The sequence below is a fragment of the Pleurodeles waltl genome, chromosome 7, assembly GCF_031143425.1.
Source record: "Pleurodeles waltl isolate 20211129_DDA chromosome 7, aPleWal1.hap1.20221129, whole genome shotgun sequence".
Classification (NCBI taxonomy): domain Eukaryota; kingdom Metazoa; phylum Chordata; class Amphibia; order Caudata; family Salamandridae; genus Pleurodeles; species Pleurodeles waltl.
Window position 1 is genome coordinate 896,696,273 of NC_090446.1, and position 25,464 is coordinate 896,721,736.

Here is a 25,464-nt window from a genome sequence, read left to right on the forward strand (position 1 = left end):
TTACCAATTTCAATTGGCATACTGGACCCCCCTTGTAAGTCCCTTTTATATGGTACCTAGGTACCCAGGGCATTGGGGTTCCAGGAGATCCATATGGGCTTCAGCCTTTCCTTTGCCACCCATAGGGAGCTCAGACAAACCGTTACACAGGACTGTCATTGCAGCCTGCGTGAAATAACGCACACATTATTTCACAGCCATTTTCACTGCACTTAAGTAACTTTTCAGTCACCTATATGCCTAACCTTCACTTGCTGTAGGTTAGGTGCAAAGTTACTAAGTTTGAGGGCACCCATGCTTTAGCAAATGTGGCCCCACATAGTTCAGGGCCATTTCCCCGGACTTTGTGAGTGCGGGGACACCATTACACGGGTGCACTACATATAGGTCAATACCTATATGTAGCTTCACAATGGTAACTACGAATATGGCCATGTAACATGTCTAAGATCATGGAATTGTTTCCCCATTCCAAATCTAGTATCGGGGAGCCCATTCCATGCATCCTGGGTGCTCCACCATGGACCTCCAGTACTGCCAAACCAGCTCTCTGAGGCTTGCACTGCAGCTACAGCTGCTGCCACCTCACAGACAGGGTTCTGCCCCCCTGGGGTCTGGGCAGCCCAGTCCCAGGAAGGCAGAACAAAGCATTTCCTCTGAGAGCAGGGTGTTACACCCTCTCCCTTTGGAAATAGGTGTTACAGGCTGGGGAGGGGTAGCCTCCCCCAGCCTCCGGAAATGTTTTTAAGGGCACAGATGGTGCCCTTCTTGCATAAACCAGTCTACACCGGTTCAGGAACCCTTTATCCCCTGCTTTGGTGGGAAACTGGATAAAGAAAGGGGAGTGACCACTCCTTTGTCCATCACCACCCCAGGGGTGGTGCCCAGAGCTCCTCCAGTGTGTCCCAAACTTCAGCCATCTTGATTTGCAAGGTGTGGAGGCACTCTGGAGGGCTCTGAGTGGCCAGTGCCAGCAGGTGACGTCAGATACCCCTCCTAATAGGTCCATACCTGATAAGGTAGCCAATCCCCCTCTCAGGGCTATTTAGGATCTCTCCTGTGGGTTCTCTTGAGATTCTGCTTGCAAGTTTCCTTCAGGAATCCTCTGCAACAATTTCAAACTCTTCTGACCTCGGATCAACCGCAGCCTGCTCCAAGAAACGCTGTAACTGCAACAAAGTGTCTACAAGAGACACTTTTCTTCAGCAACCTCAGCTCCAACTCAGCAACTGCAACAGTTTCCACTGTGTGCATGCTCTGGGGACTCCCTGTCTTCATCCTGCACCAGAAGGACCAAAGAAATCTCCCTTTGAGTGACGGAGTCACTTCCCTGCTCTAAGCAGGCACCTTCCAAGTCAACAACCGGTACCCTGGGACTCCTCTCAAAGCGACGAGCGTGCTCCTAAGGACACAGAGGGTGGACATCATCAACATAGACAGTCCTAAACTCCTTCTGATTCAATTTGGAGGAGGTAAGACCTTGCCTTCCCCAAGAGTGACGGTACCCCTGTGTACTGCGTCTTCTTCGCCTCCTGAGGCCTCTGTGCACTCTTTGCAAAATTCCTTCATGCACAGCCTTGCCCAGGTCCCCAGCACTCCATCCTGCGACGCACAACTCACTGAGTTGTTCTCCGGCGGCGTGGGAGCTTCTTTTGTTGTGCTGCATTAACCACATTTTGCACCTCTTTGAACCCAGATCCTGGTGACTCCAGGGGGTGCTAACTGGTATCCCGAGGGCTCTCTAAAGTGCTTAGAGCCCCCTTTTCCTCCTCATATGGAGTTGAGGCCCGTAGGTCCCTCCTGGGTCCACCCAGCACCATTTTGATGCAAAATGCACTTTTGTTGTAGCCAAGGCTTATTGGCACCTTCCAATATGAAATCTCATCTGCAACGATCTTCACGCCATGGGACATCTTTTGCATCATGCAGAAACGCGCTGGCATCTTCCTAGGGTGCATTTCTGCAGTCTTCGAATAACAGGGGACCCTTCTTTTGCACTCTGTTCTGGGTTGGCAGGGGCTCCTGTCCTTCCTGGAACTTCTTTCGACTTCTGGACTTGGTCCCCTTCATTTGCAGTTCTTCAGGTCCAATAATCCAGTAGTTGTTCTTTGCAGGCTTGGTTGGCTGCTGCAAAATTCCAAAAACGAGGTGTAGTGTGTCCTAAGGAAACTTGTAGTACTTTACTCCTGCTTTTCTGGGATGGGGTAATTTACTTACCTTTACTGTATTCATACTCTCCCAGCGATTCTGCACACACTACACTTGTCTAGGGGGGAATTCATGACTCGCATTCCACTTTCTTAGTATATGGTTTGTGTTGCCCCTAGACCTATTTTCTCCCATTGCATTCTATAGGATTTCCTACTGTTTGCATTGTTCTACGACTATTTACTTGTCTAATTTCGGTGTCTAGTGTATATATTGTGTAACATACTTACCTCCAGAAGGAGTATTGTCTCTAAGATATTTTTGGTACTGCGTCACCCAAATAAATACCTTTATTTTTGTTAACACTGAGACTTGTCTTAACTTGGGTATAAGTGCTCTGTAACTATAAGTGGTATTGCATGAGCTTTGCATGTCTCCTAGTTTAGCCTAAGCTGCTCTGCTATTGCTACCTCTGTCAGCCTAAGCTGATAGAACACTACTACTTCACTAATAAGGGATAACTGGATCTGGTATAAGGTGTAAGTACCCAAGGTACCCAGTACAAACAAGGCCTCCATCACGGATGGTGGACTGAAGTGGTTCTGACGGTCCTGACATCCTACTGTCCAACTTTGGTGGAGATAAGAGCTTGCCTCCCCATGCATGACAGTACCCCTGTGCGCAGCGTGTTTTGCAGTTGCCAAGGCTTGTTGGCATCCTTCCACAAAGTTCTTTGTGCACCATGTAGCTCCAGCCTCCAGCACTCTATCCTATGATGCACATCTTCTTTAGTGGTTCTCCGGCAGTATGGGATCCTTAGTTGTAGTGCTGCATGGGCCTCCTTTTGCACCTTCTTTGTCCCCATGCTGTGGGACTCCTGTGCATGCAGCTTGGTCTTCTCTGGGCTCTATGAGTTGCTGAGAGCCCCTTCTGACTCCCCCATCCTGGGTAGAGCCCACCAAGTCCCTCCTGGTCCTGGGCAGCACCATTTTCCTCTAACCGCAAGCTTTGCGTGTGCCAAGGCTGGTTTGCAGAATCCAGCAACGTAAACCAGACTGAAATCTTCCATCAAGCATGGGACATCATCTGCACCAACCAGGAACCCGCATCCGTCTTCTTGGATTAGCAGGGGCTCCTGTTCTCCCTGGACTCTTCTGTGCTTCTTGGACTTGGTCCCATTCTTCCATAGGTCTTCAGGTCCAGGAATCCACTGTTGGTGTCTTGCAGTCTTTTCTGGTTCTTGCATTATCTTCTTTCTCGTGTTCTTGTGTGTTCTAGGAAAGTTCCTATACTTTACTCCTACTTTCCTGGGCTCTGGGGTGGGTTCTATAACTTACCTTTGGTGTATTCTAATACTCCCAGCGCCCCTCTATACACTACACTTGCCTAGGTGGGAAACCGACATTCACCTTCCACTTTCTTAGTATATGGTTTGTGGTCCCCCTAGGCCCATTTCTAACTATTGTGAGTTTCACTATTTGCACTGTTTTCTAACTGTTTTTATGCCTATTTCTGCATACTAGTGTTTATAAGTTGTGTATTACTTACCTCCTAAGGGAGTATGGTCTCTATGGTATTTTTGGCATTTGTGTCACCAAGATAAAGTACCTCTAATTTTGTAACACTGAGTATTTTTTTCATGTGTGTGAGTAGTCTGTGACCACAGTGGTATTGCATGAGCTTTGCATGTCTCCTCGATAAGCCATGGCCTCTCAGCTGCAGCTACCCTCGTGAGCCTGGCTTCTAGACACTGCCTACATTTCACTAATAAGGGATAACTGGACCTGGTATAAGGTGTAAGTATCATAGGTACCCCTACAAACCAGGCTAACCTACTACACCATCCCTGTTTCGCCTTCCCCCACCCATACCAGCTTCTTCTCTCCCAGTACCTGTTGCTTCTCCCGCTCCTACCTGCCTTGTCATCCTTGTTTCTTTTCCCCCTACCCGCACCCATCTCTGTTTCTTCTCCCACTTTGCAGCTCAAAGAAGGAAAAGAAAAGCACAATGAAACAGCTAGCAATGGCCGCTTCGTAGTGCTTTTTTAAAAATATCCCATTACTCACCCCACCAATTAGCAAACCCAATAGAGCGCCAATTGGTGCACTGCCCATGCCAGGGGCCCAGCGACTCCCCGTACCGCCAGCCTTTTCATGGCGGTTCAAACCACCAGCAAAAGGCTGGCGGTAGGAGGACTCGTAATCCCCTGGGAAGCTGCTAGCAGCGCTGCCCTGGCGGATTAGAACCGCCGGGGCCATTGTGGCGGAAAACCACCGGCCCCGGCGGTGCGACCGCGGCGGACCCGGAATGCACCGCCAGCCTGTTGGCGGTGCTTCCGTCACAACAGCCCTGGCGGTCTTGGACCGCCAGGGTTGTAATGACCCCCTATGTTCTGTTGAAATATAATTCTGAGTATTTGTTAAAACAGTTTATGAGCAAACCTAGCCTTGTTGAGGGTATTTCAAACATTCAGGGCTTCTGCCCCGATGATAAGTATCCCAAAAAAGTTGAAGGGAGTGACCAAAGGTGTCATTCCAAAACTCTTATAACATTAACAGACGTGCTAACACCCGCAAGTTGGAGATAATTGCCCCTGAAGCAGTGCCAGCCTGTTGGCGGTGCTTCCTCCGTCCCCGGCCCTGGCGGTCCATGACCGCCAGGGTCGGAATGACCCCCTTTGCCTTTAGCTGTCTGAGACCTTAAACCATCCTCATCCTATTCCTTGCCTAATGCATACTTCTCCTCCTTATAAGGGAAGAACCCCACTCTTAACTATGCCCTACTGAGACTTATCAGTTCCTGTTCTGGCTGATGGCGAATCGTCGGATGTCCTGAGGACGAAGACTGACGCTGTATGCTGACCCATTTGGATGGGTAACTATCTGATGATAAATTGTAATTGTCTGTTTGCCTTTTCTTTCTAGGTACCAACTGCTCTTTTGATAGAGGCCATAGTTAGATGTTTTCCAAATTCGTGTTGCTAAATTGTTTTGCATGAAGCCCAACATGCTGATGCTAATTTGAGGTTAGTTAAGGAGTTCACTAATACCGGATGCAAACAGACAAACAACTGAATTATTGCTTTGTTGAATAATGTACTATTGATACTCTGCTAAAGTTGATTCATGTTAACGTCGTGCTTTGTTCTAATGTTCATGATCTATGCTTTGATGAAGTTTTACTCGAGTTGCCAGATTATAGTGGTTTTGATGTGCTTACTGACGTTGAGACTAATAAATATGCTATTAGGTTGTAACTAATAGGGAATAAATATCCTAACTCTTTCTTGAATTTGAGTGGTTATTCATGTCCGCAAGGTCAAGGTGTGTTCGATTCTCAATACATGTTATTGATTATCCCTATTGACTAATTATTGTGAATATTGATGAGGTTATTGATCTATTGATTGGAATGCTAACAGATATCTTGCCGTGGGAAGTCCCCAAACATGGTCAAAAGATTCATTGGCCTAAAACGTATCCCTTGTAAGTTACATTATCAAGATTCGGACGTGTTATCAGTTCTGGTAGCAGAGGATGGTTCCAGCCCTTTGGGGCCCTAGGACGAGGGACCACTGTTTGAAAATTGTTTTGAGATAATGCAAATTGGAGAGATGATGTGCCCCTAAGTCCCAAATGACTTTACCGGAATCTCAGAGCTTGCTGAAGTGATTTGGGTATGTTCTCGGCATTCTAGTGATAGAGTGAGTGACGTAGGGTTTGCGCTTGCACAGCTTATGCATACCGCAGGTGAATTGTGAGGCTTGTGAGAATTTTAGGCCAGGTGATGTTTTAGTAGGAGTGTGCGTACTCCGCAGTATGAGAGTAGGGAAGTCAGCGAACTTCATGTGAGTGTGGCGCTTTGTGCTAAAAAATTGTCCACATGGTTGTTGGTGATGTACGGACCCTGCGTGGTCTAAGACTCCAGAGTATACTGTTGGTTTATGTTGTAATTTGCGCGGTTTAATAGGTCAATCGGGCGTGGTTGACGAGTCGAGTTTGAGTCAAATGAGTGAATGAAAACTTCTATGGAGATTTGGTGAGTTCTAAAGTGCACTAGAACAACCCATTGACAAGCCGAGAATAGAATTTGAGGGTGAAATTTTGCTTGCGAGTGCGGGATCTGAGAAAGAGAGAGTAGCGACTGAGGCTAAGCAAAATCTCTGTAAAGTTCTGAAGCAATTGTGTTACCCTTCCCTTTAGTAAACCGGCAAATTTGAGTTTTGTTAGTGCTCGCAATATATCGCATTAGTTTTGTGTGAATTGAGAGTGAGGAAGACAAGCCGCAAGACTTTGTCAGCCGCAGTGTGTGTGAGTGTGATGTCATTGGAGCCGCACTGGGATAGGTCGGTTAGTGAGAAGGGTCGCGCACGGATTGGCAGCCGAGAAGGTAGGCGAAGAGAGTTCTGGGAATTAAAGTCACTTCCTGATTCGATTGTTAACAAAAAAAGACAGAAAAATGAAGTTTTTCAACGCTTTAAAGAGTGCTTTGAGGGGAGATGTGTACATTACCGCAAGTGTAGGGGAGCTTACACCGCCAGAGGATATACCGACTTATACCATAATGGAGGAGAGGGGAGTCACGCCATGTCTTTGGCTAAAGCAATGGTGCAAAATGACAGAGAAAGAAGGGAGTTTGGCGTTTCCGGAACACGAAACGTTCAATATAATGATTTTGGAAAATTTGCAGAGGGTGTTAAATGAGCAAAAGCCACCTCCAAGGCCGGCACAGTTTGAGGCGTTAGCAATTTGGGAACTGATGGCCATACGACATCGGCAACAAAAGTTTGAGAGGAGAATGAGGAAAGCAGAAAAGACCCTAGCAGAGGCTAGGTGGGATAGCGAGCATAAGATTTGGAGAAGAGAAATAATAGACGGAGTTAGGATGTTCCCAGCAACAACTCAAGAAGGCAGAACCCAAGGAGGGAAAGCCACTTGTAAGACTGACAAGGGTTCTAGCAAAGCAAAGGAGACAAAGAAGTCTTGGGCAGAGGCAGATGACTCAGACGATGATGAGTTCCTTAATCAGTTGCTACATGATCGACCACCACCATATGCCTAGATGACAATAGACCAAGTACTAGTGCAGGTCCTATAAATTCAACACAAAATCAGGGGACAACAAACATTGTACAGGTAAATACTGTTGCAACTCCAGTTCCGATACAGAATAGTGTCAGTGTGTCTACTGCTCCAGAGATGCAGACACAGTTGCAGCCACCACCGGTTCAGAGGCTCTACCCTGATGTCCCAATACTAGAGACTACTACAAATTTGATTGTGCCGTCAGATCTGGCATACACGAGACCAAAGCTGATACAAACTGAGACAACTCGACTTTTACTGCCTCAGGCACAGCAACAGATGATCCCGAATTGCACCTCGGTCACAGGACCGCAGTCAGCCACAGCACCCATAATTAATCAGAATATGGGAGCTAATACTCCACAGGTTTTGGCAAACACCCATGATGCAGGCCGGAAATATCTTGTTGCAAGGTTTGACTGCGCAGCAACTGAACGAATGGTTAGACAAGTTAAATTCCCCACAGACTACTCCTGCAACAGTGGAGCGGTCGGAAAGAGAAGAGTACCTGAATTTCGTGAGATTGGGCATGGAGGCCGCTGAGCTAGTTGAAGGGAGCATGGGAGTGAACAGAATAGAATTGTATAATGAAGCAGAATTGAGGTATCTGTGCACAAAGATAACTAAAGAAGTGAGCAAGGTGCACCAGAAGTTGGCTAACCTGGCAGATAAATACGGCATAGACTTAGAAAATGCTAAACATCTGAAGAGAAGTTACAGGTTAGACTATGAGCCTAAGGATTTTGAACACATGAGGTCTACTGGGATGAAGGCACACCTTAAAGAAATACTGCAGAGTGCACAAGTTTGGGGAGCACTAGAAAAGTGGGAAGGCAGATGGGCGAAGAAAAGAGATAAAAGGAAAAGTGACTGCATAGAGCAGCTGGCGAAGGCTGTGCCAGACACTGGTACAATAAAGATGTTACCAATGAGAGAAACGGCCAGAGGGGTTCTTGTCCATGTACAGTGGTCTAGAGGTGATATTTTGTCTTTCACAAATTACTTCCCCAGGCTGAGGGAAAAGCCAATAGAGTGGTATCAGCAGACGGACAGGTTTGTGAAGCTTGCAAGGTGTCTTTGAGAAGACCTGAATACCCTCTTTGAGATCATAGTTCCAGCTGATTTGTGGCTCGGATGCAAGAGAAGTGTGGACTGGCCAACCGCGGAATCGGAAAGGGATAGAGTCACAGGAGCACCTTCTCCTGAAGTGATGAGGTATTACTATAAGGTGATTGAGTTCTTGAAACAGAAAGTTTCGCCGCAAAATATTGATTGGCAAAAGATTGATCGAACAGCGCAGGAGGCCAAGGAGTCAATACATGCCTACTATGAGAGGTTGTTGAAGGCATTCAAGCACTACAGTGGTAAAGAGGTTATAGAGCCGAAGGACGCAGATCACCTAGTGTTCACATTTGTTGAGGGATTGAGACCTGAGATTAGTCAGATGATTAAGAATCATTTGATCTGTTGGCAAGCGAAGCCGATTGATGAGGTGTTACAGTATGCAAAATACTGTAGTGACGAGATTGAGTTGAAGCAGAGAAAGCTGAAGGAGAAGGTGATGGTGATGTATATTAAGGCAGGACAAGCAGGGATGCATGGAAATGGTTTCAGCAGATGGTGCAACAGCCGCAAGGAAGCAGGATGTTTCAGGCGCAAGTGAGAGGCAGAGGTCGAGGAGGTTTTGTGAACCATGGTCCAGATCTGAATATTGTAGTGGTCCAAAATGATATGCAGGGGATGAAGAAGGTGTTACCTAGTCATGCTTGCGGGGGCGTCGGACATTGGAAGCGGGAATGCCCGATGATGGTGCAGGAGGGTGTTGTTCAGCAAAGCAATGACGTTAATGCATTCCAAAATGTTAAAGGACCAAGAATGAGGGGTCTAAATCCGAACTTCCAAAATAACATGGTTAAGATACAGGGTCTTCAACCCATGCAACAAGTGCAAATGCCACGTGTGCAACCGGTACAGATGCAGCAAGTGCAACAGCAGATTCCCGTGGTTCCTAGACAGCAAATGCAGTTGCACTTAGCACCAATGGGACAGCAACAGGTGATGCTTCCTCAACAGGTCATAAGTCAAGCAATGAGTCAAAATAACACAGAACAACTATTCCCATTGCGTGGTGAGAATGGAATAAACGATGAATGGTCGGATAAAAGCTCAGACAGTGAGGAGTGTAGGCTTGCAGTGTCCTTAGAGGTAGATCAGAGGGGACCTTACGTGCAAGGGAAAGTGATGGGTCACAAAGTCTCATTCTTGGTTGGCACAGGAGCTACACTCTCTACAGTCAGAAGTGCGTAGGTTCCGAAGCTGCTTCTTTCGGGACGTACAGTCAAGGTAGTAGGAGTGGCGAATCAGCTCTTGACTAACCCTATCTCTGATCCGGTTCAAGTTGAGCTTGGCACTTTTCAGGGATTGCACAGGTTTGTGGTCTGCGATTCAAGTCCAGTGTCCCTACTGGGAAGATATTTACTGTGCAAGACAAGATGTTCTATCACTTGTTCCAATGAAGGGATTGAGGTGCAGACGAACAGTGACGATGAAGGGGATGACGGTCAGGTTTCAGAACCTGAAACAGAGACAACAGATGAGGAGTATCCTCTAATTAACTTCTTCCCAATGTTCACAGTGACTGATCTGCCAGAAGATTTGCAGGGGACAGTCAAGGAGAAAGTGTGGGACTTGACAGGGAAAGAAGTAGGGCTGATAAAGGGACTAGAACCAGTCAAAGTCAGTGTGAAGCCGAATGCTGTGTTCCCCCAAGTACCGCAGTACCACGTGGTGCAAGATGTCCTCATACAGGTAGCACAACTGATTTGCAGGTTTTGTGAAGCAAGGAGTTCTGAAGGAAGTAATGAGCAGACCGTGTAATTCACCAATAATGGGATTGAGAAAGCCTTGTGGGAAGGTTCGAATTGTCCAAGACCTGAGAAAAATCAACGACATAGTAGTGAAATGTTGCCCAGTACTGCCAAATCCAGCTGTGATCATGTTCCAGCTTCCATGTGATGCAGAATGGTTCACAGTAGTGGATTTATCTCAAGCGTTCTTTTCTGTGCCTCTTCATGAGGACAGCCAATTCCTTTTCAGTTTCAAATTCTTGGATAAGGTTTACAGTTGGTGTCGAATTCCTCAAGGGTTTTCGGAATCACCTTCTATCTTCAATCAGATATTGAAGAAGGATTTGGAGTCATTGGAATTGCCTTTTCAATCGACTCTAGTGCAGTACATTGACGATCTGTTAATTGCATCCAAAGCAAGGGATGACTGCAAGTACGATTTGATTGCCTTGCTGAATCACTTGGGAAAGAATAGGCATAAGATGTCCCCAAAGAAGCTGCAGTATTGTCAGAAAGAGGTGAAATACTTAGGTCATCTAATTGAGAAAGGGTCGAGGAAGTTATCCAGGGAAAGAGTGACCGCCTTATTGCAGATGAATCCCCCAATGACACGGAGAGATGTGAGGATGTTCTTGGGAATGGTGGGATACTGTCACCAGTGGATCCCGAATTTCTCAGTCATCTCCAAGCCATTGGAGAGACTTACGGTTAAGGATGGGCCAGATGTCCTAACACTGACAGAGAAAGAAATGAAGGCATTTACTGAGCTGAGAGAGTGTATGTGCAGGGCTCTAGCTTTAGGTATGCCTGATTACACGAAGCCTTTTGTTCTGTTTTGTCATGAACGTGATGCATGTTCTTTGTCTGTCCTGATACAGGTCCATGGAGGTGTAAACAGACCAGTAGCATATTTTTCAGCTACTTTGGACCCAGTTGCAGCAGCCTTACCAGGTTGTCTGCGTGCAGTAGCAGCAGTTGGTCAAAGCCTCGCACAATGTGAAGGCATAGTGATGGGACATCGTTTAACAGTTATGGTCCCACACTTAGTTGAGATTTTGTTAACCCGTACCAAAACCCAGCACATGACAAATGCAAGACTGATGAAATATGAAACGATTATATTGGGGTCACCAAATGTAACGTTGAAAAGATGTACAGTGCTGAACCCGGCAACTTTGCTTCCAAATGAAAACACAGAAGTTGAGGATGCTGATGATGTAGTGTGGTTCTAAAAATTCTGGACCCATGTAATTTACTTTGCCACAGCAGTACGATTTTAGTATCAAAAGACCGATAATGACTAGTACACTAAGCATGAGCATTTTCGCTCAATTCCAGCAGCGTTTTCACCTCGAAATCGCCATTTTCGTCCTGCACTCGTGGCTCCCATTTTATACACGGCAGCCATTTTTAAAAGTTGCCCTCACATAGGCTTATAATACAGTCAGATTTGATTCCAAGGACACGTACACCTTGATTGACTTTTCTCTGACCTGGGCAAGCTGGAACCATTGCCTCAGGCCAAACCTGTTTGGTCAGTCCCTCTCCCAGTGGCCGAATCAGATAGCATTAAGGCACACCAGGCCATAAAACCCTTATTATCGCTCACACACCCTGCCTAACTTGCTCACACCTGCACCTGCTCTTTTCTTCTTCTTACTTTACGAGGGGGAGGTGCCCGTTTTTATTAGGGGTCCACACTTATCTGATGTAAAATACTAGGCCTTGCCGGGTAATTTATTATGGGTTGGATGACATGAAATATAAGGTTTCATCATGACACTGTTTTTTCCTTTGTAGTGAAAACATGTGAATGACCAACCAAAATGTCAAGAATGTTTGCCTGAAGCTTAAAAAACTGTATATAAGGAAACCTGACTTTGCATTGAAACACAGTCTCCTGAGAACATACAAATCGTGCTGTTGTACTTCTAGGACACTTGTCAATTGGTTGCAGCCAATAAATTCGATCTTTGACTTCACCTAGAAGACTCTGAGTTTCTGTAGTCTGAATCAGGAAAGTACCTGAGGTCTTTGGGTGTACCCTGGCACCGCTGGGTTACCGGATCAGTACCGGTTCTGAAAAACCCAGTACCTCAGTAGAACATGATTGTCTTTAGGTAACAGAAATGTGCACCAAACCGAGGCCTGATATTAAAGATACCCAATTGGAAGAAAATGACAAAATTACCTTTGTTGATGGCTCATGTTTGCGAGACTCAGTAGGAGTACTGAGAGCCGGATACGCTTTATGTACGATCATTGGTATTCTTAGAAGCGCCTTGGCTTGAGAGAGTATATTCTGCTCAAGTGGCTGAATAAGTTGCTCTTACTAGAGCTTGCCATGCTGCTGCAGAATTGAGAGTAACTATCTATACTGATAGTAGATACAGATTTGGAATTGTACATGATTTTGGCCACTATAGTCACAGAGGGGTTTCCTGACTTCTTCTGGCTCGCCAGTGAAAAATGGTGAAAAATTAAGGAGTTGTTGCACGCGATTCAGTTACCTCATGAAATTGCCGTGGTGAAATGTAGCGCTCATGTGAAATCACAAGACTTTGTTTCCATGGGAAATGGATATGCAGATCAAGTCGCAAGGTTTTGCGCATTGAACTGTATATCGTTTAAGGATCAGTGGGAATTGTTACCTGAAACAGAAAATGAGATATGCACAGGTTACGCTTTGAGGGTGGTTGACACGTTGGAGGAATTAAAATTGCTGCAGGGATGTGCCAGCAAGGATGAGAAACGTTCTTGAGTTAGGATGCAATGTGTACAAAGGTCAGATGACCTGTGGGTATCAGATGAGAGGAAAATGGTTTTGCCGAAAAGTCTTCTGTCACAGTTTGCAAGGTTTTACCATGGTCAAACACATATTGGGAGAGATGCCATGATTAGGCTGTTTAAAATTGACTGGTTTAACCCAAAGTTCAGACAAGCCGCAGAAGTGATCTGTCATAGGTGTCTCATCTGTCAACAGATGAATGCGGGGAAAGGGACTGTGGTGAATCTGAGCCATATTGGGAGAGCAGGAGGTCCATTTAGCAGAATGCAGTTGGATTTTATTGAGATGCCTGAGTGTGCAGGTTTGAGATACGTGTTAGTGATTGTGTGTATCTTTAGTCACTGGGCTGAAGCTTACCCCACACGTAGAAATGACAGCCTTACAGTAGCGAAGCTGCTGCTTAGGGAATTGATACCAAGTTTCGGGTTTCCGATCTCTTTAGAATCAGATAGAGGAAGTCACTTCAACAATGAGGTGGTTAAGCTATTGTGTGCAGCATTGAACATTGAACAGAAGTTGCATTGTAGTTACTGCCCTGAAGCATCAGGATTAGTGGAGCAGATGAATGGTACCCTGAAGTCGAGAATGGCAAAAATGTGTGCAGGTACGAATTTGAAATGGCCTGATGCATTGCCTTTGGTGCTAATGTCAATGAGAAATACACCCAACAAGAAAACAGGACTGTCTCCTCATAAAATTCTCATGGGTCGAGCCATGAGACTGCCCACAGTGCCTGCGAATGCTCTTGTGAATATCACAGATGATATGGTGTTGGACTACTGCAAGGGTCTGGCTGACGTGGTCCGCTCTTTCTCTCACCAGGTGGAAGCTACCACACTGCCACCGATAAATGATCCAGGTCACAATCTGAAAGCTGGTGACTGGGTTGTCATCAAGAAACACGTGAGGAAGTCGTGTTTGGAGCACGTTGGAAGGGGCCATATGAAGTAATACTAATGACTACTACTGCTGTGAAGTGTGTGGGAATTCCAAACTAGATCCATGCCAGTCACACAAAAAAGGTGACGTGTCCAACTGATGAGGAAATTGAATTGTCGAAAGTAACAGCGACAGAAAAGGAAGTCTCAGGGCCGGAGAGTAATCAAAGGGGAACTGAGACAGAAGGAGAGCCCGTTGAGGACGGCTTTATCACTCCAGTAAGAGACAAAGGAGACGAGACCCAGAGGGGTGACAGTGAGCCTATCTCAACTGAGGCTCCAGGAGGACCAAGTCAGAAGGATGTTCTCCCAGAAGTAGACGAATATGGAAATGGAATAGAGCCCCTGACAGACCCAGAAGGCGAGGGAGTTGAGGCGGAAGAAAATCAGAGTGTCCAGACTCCTCCTGAGCAAATTACAGGTCCATCAAGAGAAAACACCATAGAGTCAGAGGAGGGTGACAAGCTGCCACAAGGAAGATCAAAGACCAAAGAGACATTAAAAGGAGATAAGTGGCCAGAATTGCAAGTGACTAAGGGAAAGATGGTTAAGGAAGATGCAATAAAGGGGGACGTCGATACGACAAGGAGAGAAGATCTGAGTGAAGGAGAATTGCAGGGTGATCGCAAGTTGAAAAGAAAGAGAGTAGCAAACAGAAGGTACACAGGTCCTGAATGGGCATATGCAACGTCAGCTGAGTGGCAACAAGAGTTCTTGGTGTTCTGTTTTGATCGAGAAGTCCCAGGTCAGTACTTTGGTACCTGAGTCTGACCAGAGCAAGAGACTGTATTGATGTGAAAATTGAATTAAAGAAACCTGAGAAAAGAGACTGATAAATTACCGGATGTGACACTGTTAACCTGAATTGACTTTTGAGAACTGATTTTGACAAGCTGCTAACCTGAATTGACAAGGATCCTGGGAGTGAATGAGAAAGCTGTAAATACTTGCTGAAGAAAAGACTTTGCTTAGCTGCTGAAAGGAACTAGGGTAATACGTTTAACCATCCTCTGTTGATTGTCATTCGAGCTAATAATAATACTTCGCTTTCTGATTCTTTACAGATCATGGCTAGCACTAGAAATTATAATAGGGGAACTAGGTGTTGTAAATGTTTGGGTGTTGTTTTAGGTGTTGTATGTGTGATATTCATCATAGTTGTGATTGTGGGTATGCCATTGGTGGATAAGAGTGAGACTAACAATGCTACAATTCCTGAGACCGCTGCTACACTAACAGCTTGGGAGAGGTTCGAGCTGGACATGAGATATTTGCATGAGGGAACTAACTTAAAAGGGGAACTATCTACTAATGTTTTCTATCGCTTGCTGAGTGAATATGTTAAACTTTCCACTTGTATAGCACACTACTCACCTGTTAGGGTCTCAAGGCACTGTACACACACCGCTATGGAACCCCTCCTGGCTTTTCTCTGTGAGATGCCCACTCCTGGGCACCCCCATGGTGAAGCCAGGCAACCAAGCACTGTTGGGGCCATTGTGGAGATTAAGCAGGCTATTGCCCAGAGTGGGACCCATTAATTAGATTAAGCAACAAGGTGAGAATTATCTGGTTCAAGGGAATTGAGCCCAACACCTGCTGAGGCAGGACTTGAACCCTGAACCCAGGCCAGATATCTGCATCAGGGTCTGCCAGTCTAACCATTGTGCCACATGATGTTGATAGTATGGATGCGAGAGACTGTTATGTGTGCACACAGATTCCTGTTCCGGTACAAGAGGGAGTTACCTACCATAGTTTGCCTCTACCCTATGGGATAAGCTGTAGTTTGTTACTAACACGATTCTACAATCAGGAAGAGATTCTGTACTTTTATTCGAATCATGATCTTGTGTTTTCCTATGTGCCTATCATAGGGGATTTGAATAGTGTAGCTAAATACTATAGCATAAAGTTAGTTAAGGGGTTCTTTGAAGCAATATTAACAATTAGTATGTCTTATGCACACTGCAATAATCTGACATGTTTGTTTACAACTGTAGAGAAAAGCTTTCTAGATCACATGGAAGATAGGAGGAGAGCGTTGAAGGGGAAGTTAGAAAAAGGCTTGCAGCAACGAGCTTTTGTAAATAGTGAGAGTTATAGTGCAGTTAGGGAACAAGGGAAATTAGCTTTAGATGCACTACACGTAGATAAGCTTTCCATAACGCGACCAAAGTCATACTATGACAATTTGTTTGTGGGAACGAGTGAATGTAAGCATATGTTTTTGTTTCAGAGTAAATGGACGTTCTTGTTGAATGGACAGGATCCAGCGATCCTTGGGATCTATTATATATGTGGACTTAATGCTTATTACCGTCTTCCAAAGGGATGGTATGGGACATGTTATTTGGGGATAGTTTTCCCAAAGATATATCAGTTAGAGGACTTGAAAAGGTTTCCGAAATTGTCTGAATTACATCGTACTAGACAAAGGAGAGAGACTGCTGCTGGTGTAGTAGGAGACATATTTGGGGTGTTAATTCCTTCAGTGGGAGTTATCCTAAACTCTATAAAGATTCGAAAGTTGTCTACTATTGTGGATAACATGCTGACAAATTTTACAGGGGCTATACTCCTGATGGATACTGAACTTGCTGCGGAGAGGGCTATGACTCTTCACAACAGGCTTGCTTTAGACATTCTTTTAGCAAAAAGTGGCAGAGTCTGTAAGATGCTTAATTAGCGACATTGTTGTGCTTACATACCTGATAAGAGTAATGAGATTAGAAGTATGTTTACTAACCTAACAAGAGATAGTACAGATTTGAAGGAACTGAAAGAGCCAGGAGTTTGGGAAAAGGTTGGAAAGGGACTTGCTAAAGTGGGAAGTTGGTTTAGTAGTATTTGGCATGGGATATTGGCAAAAATAATACAGGGAATGTTGATTGTTATTGCTTGCTTATTCAGATTATGGCTGTCATGCTAAATTAGTAAAAGGATCAAATTGAAAATGGCAAAAGTTAATAAGAGGAGGGAAGAAAAGAAAAGGGAGAAAATGTTCAGAGCAAAATTAGAAGGGGCAAAGTTGAGGGAAGAAATTGAGAAGAGAGAATTCTAGGACGCAAATTTGTAAAGGGAAAGGTTTGTGTGATGACAAGAGTCACCAGAGGAGGGATTGTTGGAGCGTAATCTTTCAAACTAATATTAACATGAAAAGCTTGCAATATAATGTGTAGCGAAACTGCATAGAAAAGTTTTAATGTAGAAATAATAAACGTGTTTGAAATGTGCCCACGGGGAGTGGCCACCAATGTATACGATGATTAATGAGATTGACTAATGATGAATTAACACGGGGAGTGGCCACCAATGTATACGATGATTAATGAGGTTGACTAATGATGAATTAACAATGTACTAATGTGTGACTTTATATTAGCATTAAGAATTATGTATTAGGGTTTTGCTGGATTAATCACTAGGCCTTAGTTAGCAAGGGTCTGGGCCTAGCTGCCTGGTCTCATATTAACTCTGGTTTTCTAACGTGCAATGTGTTTTCCTGAAGGACACGAAGCTGTACTTTTCCAGAAGCTAGAGATATGTGTGTAGCCGTGGTAAATTCTTTTTCATAAGACCCGACTTGCTCAAGGAGACATTCTTGGCGAATGCAGCAGTGTAATTCGCGACAGGTGCAAGGTCGCCTGGACTAGGAGAAGACAATGGAACTACTGACTGGAGCGACAAGTGTAACTTTTCTTACCCGACATTCCACCCCATGAAGACGTCAATCACAGGAGCCAATAAACTGCATGAGAACTGTGTTAGGTGAAAATTCTAGTAAGGTGTGTGAAGAATTATTGGACAGAGATAACGATGAACCAAATATGGCCCAATGGGAACTTGTTCGACAAATTTGATATAACGGCATGACCCGAGGAGAACTCAGCCATTCTTCACCAGACCTTGCCATTATTGAAGCCATTCTTAGCCATTACCGAGCATTTTTCTTCATCATGCCTTACTACTCTGAGAGACTTTGGGGGTCATTACAACATTGGCGGTAAAGCCGCTTACCGCCGTGCAGAAGACCGCCAACACACCGCTGCGGCCGCGGAATTCCTCCACAGTCATTATGACCCAACGCCCAGAATCCGCCAAAATTTAGACACCCACACAAGTCCGCCACACCAAAGGTCAGTGATAAACTGCCAATAACAAAACCTCCACCATCACGCCAACAGGAATACGCCCACACTATCACGACCCATGAAATCCACGCGGCAGTCTTTCAACCGTGGTATTCCATTGGCGGTACACACTGCTGCACTCAAAATACACACACTTTTACAAAACACATCCACATTGGACAATTCAAAATATACACACCTGATACAAATACACACACCACTCGCACACATCCAATACAATATAAAACACACACCCACATCACCCACAAACCCCTGCGATCACAATTGTGACTGAAGGCCAGAGAGAGACACCACCAGAAACAAGACTAGCATCCACAGGCACTCAACACTATCACTCACATAACATCCATGCACCTCACACAACACACCTCTAAATATCACCTCACACATCACAACACACACCACCCCACACATCACCCACACCACCCCATAGCCCCGCAAAGACACCCCAGGTTCTCTGAGGAGGAGATCAGGGTCATGGTGGAGGAAATCATCCAGGTAGAGCCACAGCTATTCGGATCACAGGTGCAGCACACCTCCATAGCTAGGAAGATGGAGCTATGGCGCAGAATCATGGACAGGGTCAACGCAGAGGGACAGCACCCAAGAACACAGGATGACATCAGGAAGAGGTGGAACGACCTAAAGGGGAAGGTGCGTTCCGTGGTTTCAAGATACCACATCGCAGTACAGAGGACTGGAGGCGGACCCCCACCTCCTCCCCCACAACTAACAACATGGGAGGAGCAGGTCTTGGCTATACTGCATCCTGAGGGCCTCGCAGGAGTAGCTGGAGGAATGGACTCTTGTAAGTCAAATCTTAACTATTACATCACCCACCCTACCTGCATGCCATCATATACCCCACCCTCGCCCTCACCCCCATCACTCCAACTCCTCACACATGTCCCAATATCACAAACCACACATCCCAAACCCAAGCCCTGCATGCAACACCAAAGCATGGACACCCATCACCAAAGCATGGCCACTGCACATACCCATACACCCCCCTAAACCATCATCACACAGGAATGCAAGCACTGGGGTACACGGTCACCCACCCATTGCACACCATGGCACACACAGATGCAATAATCATGCTTTTACACCCCTGCAGGACCCCTACCCAACGTCACCGGACAAGAGGGTCCAGACATGTCCACTCCACCCACAGAAGAGGCCCACAGTGATGACAGCAGCTCTGTCCAACTGGCTCTAGACGACCAGCCCAGCCCATCTGGGACCTTGGGACAGTCGGTTCCCCTTACACTGGCACAAGCCACTACAGAGCTTCCCCCCTCTGGAAACACCAGCACAGCACCCACCCAGCGGGCCCATACCTCTGTTCCCAGGACACATCAATCAGCAGTGTGTCCACCACTACAGGGAACCCAGGCTAACCCAACACCCCGACAACAACAGGGACCTGGGGGAAGTAGCAGTGGGCACACAGTTCAGGGGACAGAGGCCCAGGAACACAAGGGAACTGAGAGGGCTGCTGTGCGACAGGGGGAGGACAGGCCCAGGGAACCCACTCTCCACGAGGCCCTCTCCAACATCATGGGAGCCTACCACCATTCCCAGGAGACGATGGCAACGGTACTGGCCAAGTTTCAGGAGACCCAGCGGCTGCAGGAGGAACAGTATATGGGCTTCAGGGAGGAACTCAAATCCATCAATTCCACCCTGGGCACCATTGTAGGGGTGCTGAAGGAACTCGTGAACACCAGGAGGGACACTGTGGCACAACAAGGGGCCCCTGACACTAGCCTGGATGATGAACTGCCCACCACCTACGCCGGCGCTAGTGGACAGGAGGCATCGCCACAGGACCACCACACCAGCACCCCACCCCCTGCAGAGGGAGAACCACCCCGCAAACGGTCCCTGAGATCCAGGACAAAGACAGAGAACTATGCCAAGACCCCCGCCAAGAAATTAGACCACCAGATTGTCATCCATTTGTCCCACCTTGTCACCCTGTCCATCCTTAAACTGCACAAGCTCCACTTCCTATGCCCCTTTGGACAATGCACCTGTGAGACTAATAGACTGTACTCTGCCATGGACATTCCTCCACCATCACCCCTAACCATTTTACAACCCCCTCCAATATTGAGCACTTAAATAAACACCCTTAAAGCACAAAACAATCTGGAGTCTGTCTGTGATTTTGAAATAGTGTATTAGCAATTACAGTGGCAAAATGCTCTTCCAAATGTAGTGTCAACATACCTATGTCACACAGCTCTAGTCCATGAAGAAACAAAGCAGATGTCACACAGTGGGACCCACATCTGTGAAATCGTAAGGGAAAGTGATAACTCAGTGACCATACACTGGGTGAAAATTACAGGCAGTAGTGAGGTAGTAGATTTAAATTAGATGTAGCAGGTAGTGTTGTCTTCTTACATGTGTCTCACTGGAAGTATTGCAGGATCACCGTGTTCCTGTTGTCGATGTCCTCTTCTTCTGCTTCCTCGTCTTCACTGTCCACAGGCTCCACAGCTGCCACAACACCTCCATCTGGACCATCCTCCTGCAGAAAAGGAACCTGTCATCACAAAGCCAAGTTGTGAAGCATACAGCAGGCCACGATGATCTGGCATACCTACTTTGGTGAGTAGAATGGGGAACCACCTGTCATATGGAGGCACCGGAACCTGGCCTTCAGGAGGCAGGAGGTCCGCTCTATAATCCTCCTAATCCGCCCATGGGCCTCATTGTAGCGTTCCTCTGCCCTTGTCCTGGGATTCCTCACTGGGGTCAGTAGCCATGACAGGTTGGGGTAACCAGAGTCACCTGTAAATGGCGAGGAACAACTGTTAGACACACACTAACTCATAGGGACATCCACAGACCCAGACAACTATTCCCACTGTATTGGGTCCATGTGCTCACCTAATAGCCACACCCGGTGCCTCTGTAGTTGCCTCATCACATAAGGGATGCTGCTATTCCGCAGGATGTAAGCGAAATGCACTGAGCCAGGGAATTTGGCATTAACCTGGGAGATGTACTGATCTGCCAAACACACCATCTGCACATTCAAGGAATGGTAACTCTTCCGGTTTCTGTACACCTGTTCGCTCCTGCATGGGGGGACCAAGGCCACATGTGTCCCATCAATGGCACCTATGATGTTGGGGATATGTCCCAGGGCATAGAAATCACCTTTCACTGTAGGCAAATCCTCCACCTGAGGGAAAACGATGTATCTCTGCATGTGTTTTAGCAGGGCAGACAACACTCTGGACGACACGTTGGAAAACATAGGCTGGGACTTCCTTGATGCTATGGCCACTGTTGGTTGAAAAGACCCACTTGCTAGGAAAGGGAGTACTGACAGCACCTGCACTAGAGGGCGGATTCCTGTGGGATGGCGGATAGCTGACATCAGGTCTGGCTCCAACTGGGCACACAGTTCTAGGATTGTGGCACGATCGAGCCTGTAGGTGATGATCACATGAAACTCCTCCATTGTCGACAGGTCCACCAGCGGTCTGTACACCGTAGGATGCCGCCATCTCCTCACATGCCCCAGCGGACGGTGCCTATGGAGGAGAACAGCGAGCAGAGAGTCAACCAACTCTGAGGTACGTAAACACAGTTTCTCTGAAAATATTAATAAATTGAAATTTGCCTGAATGAGTGTTTAGGCAAGGCCTAGGTATGCGTGACGCAGTCAAAATTAATGCCATGTGGCCCCCTGAAATGGCGGCTGCCTAACCTGTAAGGTGGGACAATGGGATATGAGGTAACTGTGCTGGCGTTGTACACTGTCGTGGTAGGCGGTCAAAGACCGCGGCGCAATTCTGCATTGGTTAACATTGGACCCTATGGGTCCCAGGAGCCAATGACGATATACGCCGGCGGTGATGGTACGCACCGCCGCGGACGTGACTGCCATTTTCTCTCTGTTCAATCACTCGATACCTGATCTTCGACAGGAGAGGATCTACACTGCAAGTGCTGCTGTGACCTCAGTCTGGAAGAGACAATGGTTCGTGTGTCTGGGGAAAGGGCCCCTACCTTCAGCACGGAGGAGTTGGAGAAACTCGTGGATGGGGTCCTCCCCCAGTACACACTACTCTACGATCCTCCAGAGAAACAGGTAAGTACACTGTGAGCATGCTGTATGGGCAATGCCTGTGTGGAGTGGGGTGGATGAAAGATGGGGGGGGTGAGAATGAGGCGTGCATGAAACGACGGTGAGTGCATGTGCATCATGACAAGGGTAGGGATGCGGGCCAATGACTGTGATGGGGCAGTTGGTAATTACTTCTCTTTTTCCCCTGTATAATTCCTGTAGGTCAGCGCCCACAAGAAGAAGGACATCTGGCGTGCAATCGCCAAGGAAGTACGGACCCTAGGGGTCTACCACAGACGGAGCACCCACTGCCGGAAAAGATGGGAGGACATTCCCCGCTGGAGCAAGAAGACGGCGGAGGCCCAGCTGGGGATGGCCTCCCAACGTGGGAGGGGTGCCCGTCGCACCATGACCCCCCTGATGTTCAGGATCCTGGCGGTGGCGTACCCGGAGTTGGATGGGCGCATGAGGGCATCACAGCAGCAACAAGGGGGTGAGTACACTCTCATTCTGCTGATTCAGCGCGCATTGTAGGTGTCTGGGTGGGGAGGTGAGCTGTGGGTTCCCCTAGGCCAGGGCGAGTTTAGTAGTTAAGGTCCCTTCTTCAGGCAGGCCCTGTGGCACCCCACCCCACCTGTGTACAGTGCCAACTACACCTAGTCAGGCTCCTGTGACATCCATGTGTGCAGAAATCGGCCATAGCCTTGTAAGCCATGTCCCAGGGATTGAATAGTGGACTCCAAGTGCGCGGCATAGTGCACGGAGCTTCTGTGTCTGTCGTGTCTGCCAACGGTAGCGGTATTGCATGCACTGAACATGTCTTTCTTCTGTCTCCCCCCCCTTTTTGTGGTCCCCCTGTTCTTGTGTGCATTAGCATCATCAGGCGGAGGAGCAGTGGCACTGGAGCAGGAGTGAGCTGCATCCCACATGGCCCTGGGGGGGCGACACTACATAGTCTGAAGTCACCAGTGGGACGGAGGGCGAGGGGAGCTCCACGGCGGGGACAGGAGCTGACACCAGCAATACGGACTCCTTCCTCTGATGGGAGCTCCCTTGCGGTGGCGGCCCCATCTGTGCCCCCCTGCATCTACAGGTACAGCCGCCACCCCCCCACCAGCACTGCCCTCGCAGCAGTCCCTCAGCGTTTGCCCCGTGCCCGCTCACCCAGGAGGGTGGGCATCACCTTCGCCCCAGGCACCTCAGGCCCTGCCCCAGTCACCCCTGCTACCCTCAGTGAGGAGGCCATTGACCTCCTCAGGTCCCTCACTGTTGGGCAGTCTACCATTTTGAATGCCATCCAGGGTGTAGAGAGGCAGTTGCAACAAACCAATGCATACCTGGAGGGCATTCACTCTGGTCAGGCAGCCCTTCAGCGAGCTTGTCAGACTCTGGCCTCAGCACTGATGGCAGCCATTGTCCCTGTCTCTAGCCTCCCCCCTCCAACTTCCTCCACCCAGACCCACACCCCTATACCTCAGCCTATCCCAAGCACACCATCAGACCAGCATGCACACACCTCAACACACAAGGGAAGCTCTGGCAAACATAAGCACCACACATCCCACAGGCACTCAAGCAAGCATCACACACATGCAGACACACCAACATCCACTGCCTCCACTGTGTCCCTCTCCTCCTCATCTCCCTCTTCCCTCCCTGCCTCGTCTCCACTCACACCTGCATGCACTACATCCTCAGTCACTACGTCCATCACCAGCACACCCACCACCACACCCCGCTCATGTGCAGTCACCACCCCACTACCATTCACACATCCCCTGTGTCCTCTCCCAGTGTGTCTGTGAGGCCACCTCCCAAGGTACACAAACGCAGCCAAACACCCATCCAACAGCCATCCACCTCACAACAGCCTCCAGCCCATGCACCTTCACCCAAAGTCAGCAAACGTACATCTCCTACAACCACAACCTCTTCCTCCACTCCCAAACCCGCTCCAGCTATCCGTCCCAGTGTTCCGAAGAAACTTTTCCTAGCCAGTCTCCTGGGCCCGACTCTCCAGGTCCCAACCTTGCACCTCAGCCACAACATCGGCGGGACCAGTGGTGCCTGTAGTCACCGGATTATGGAGTGCACCAGGCAGCAGGGCAGCCAGTGTGGCAAGGAGCCAGAGAACGCACAGTCCTCCACCTTTCAAGCACAAAAATTTGGCCAGTGCCCGGCGGGAGAGGGGAAAGAAATCAGCCACCAAAGCCGCTCCCAGGGGTACAGTTGGGAGTGTGGAGACAGCTGCAACACCATCCAAGGTGGGGAAGGGGCACATTAAAACCGGCAAGTCTGGGAAGATCAGCACGGCGGACAAGACCGCCAGCAGCACCGCTGCCCAGGAGAAGAGTGCCAGCAGCAGCCCCGCTGCCCAAGACAGGACCACCAGCAGCAGCCCCGCTGCCCAAGACAGGACTGCCAGCAGCACCGCTGTCCAGGAGTAGACCGCCAGCAGCAGCCCCGATGCCCAAGACAGGACTGCCAGCAGCACTGCTGCCCAGCAGAAGACCGCCAGCAGCAGCCTCGCTGACCAAGACAGGACCGCCAGCAGCAGCCCCGCTGCCCAAGACAGGACCGCCAGCAGCAGCCCCTCTGCCCAAGACAGGACCGCCAGCAGCACCGCTGCCCAAGACAGGACCACCAGCAGCAGCCCCGATGCCCAAGACAGGACAGCCAGCAGCACCGCTACACAGGAGAAGTCCGCCAGCAGCAGCCCCACTGCCCAAGACAGGACAGCCAGCAGCAGCCCCGCTGCCCAAGACAGGACCACCAGCGGCAGCCCCGCTGCCCAAGACAGGACCGCCAGCAGCACCGCAGGCCAGGACAAGACCGCCACCAGCTGAACCGCTGCCCAGGACAACGTCACCAGCAGCACCGCAGGCCAGGACAAGACCGCCACCAGCTGAACCGCTGCCCAGGACACCGCTGCCAGCAGCACCACAGGCCAGTAAGCGCCAATGATTCTGACGCTACTGAGGCTGCCACGGGCAGGATGAAGCACTCTGGGCACAAAGCCCCCTCCAGAACCAGTGGAGAGTTACATCCACTACCTGAGTCCTTGGCAGGATGAAGCACTCTGGGCACAAAGCCCCCTCCAGAACCTGTGGAGATAGGCATCCACTACCTCAGTCATTGGCAGGATGAAGCACTCTGGGCACAAAGCCCCCTCCAGAACCAGTGGAGAGTTACATCCACTACCTCAGTCCTTGGCAGGATGAAGCACTCTGGGCACAAAGCCCCCTCCGGAACCTGTGGAGAAAGGCATCCACTACCTCAGTCCTTGGCAGGATGAAGCACTCTGGGCACAAAGCCCCCTCCAGAACCAGGGGAGAGTTACATCCACTTGAGAGATTGTGCCTTTGCACTCCCCAGGATTGAACAGTGGGCAAACCACCCACTGTAGAGACTTG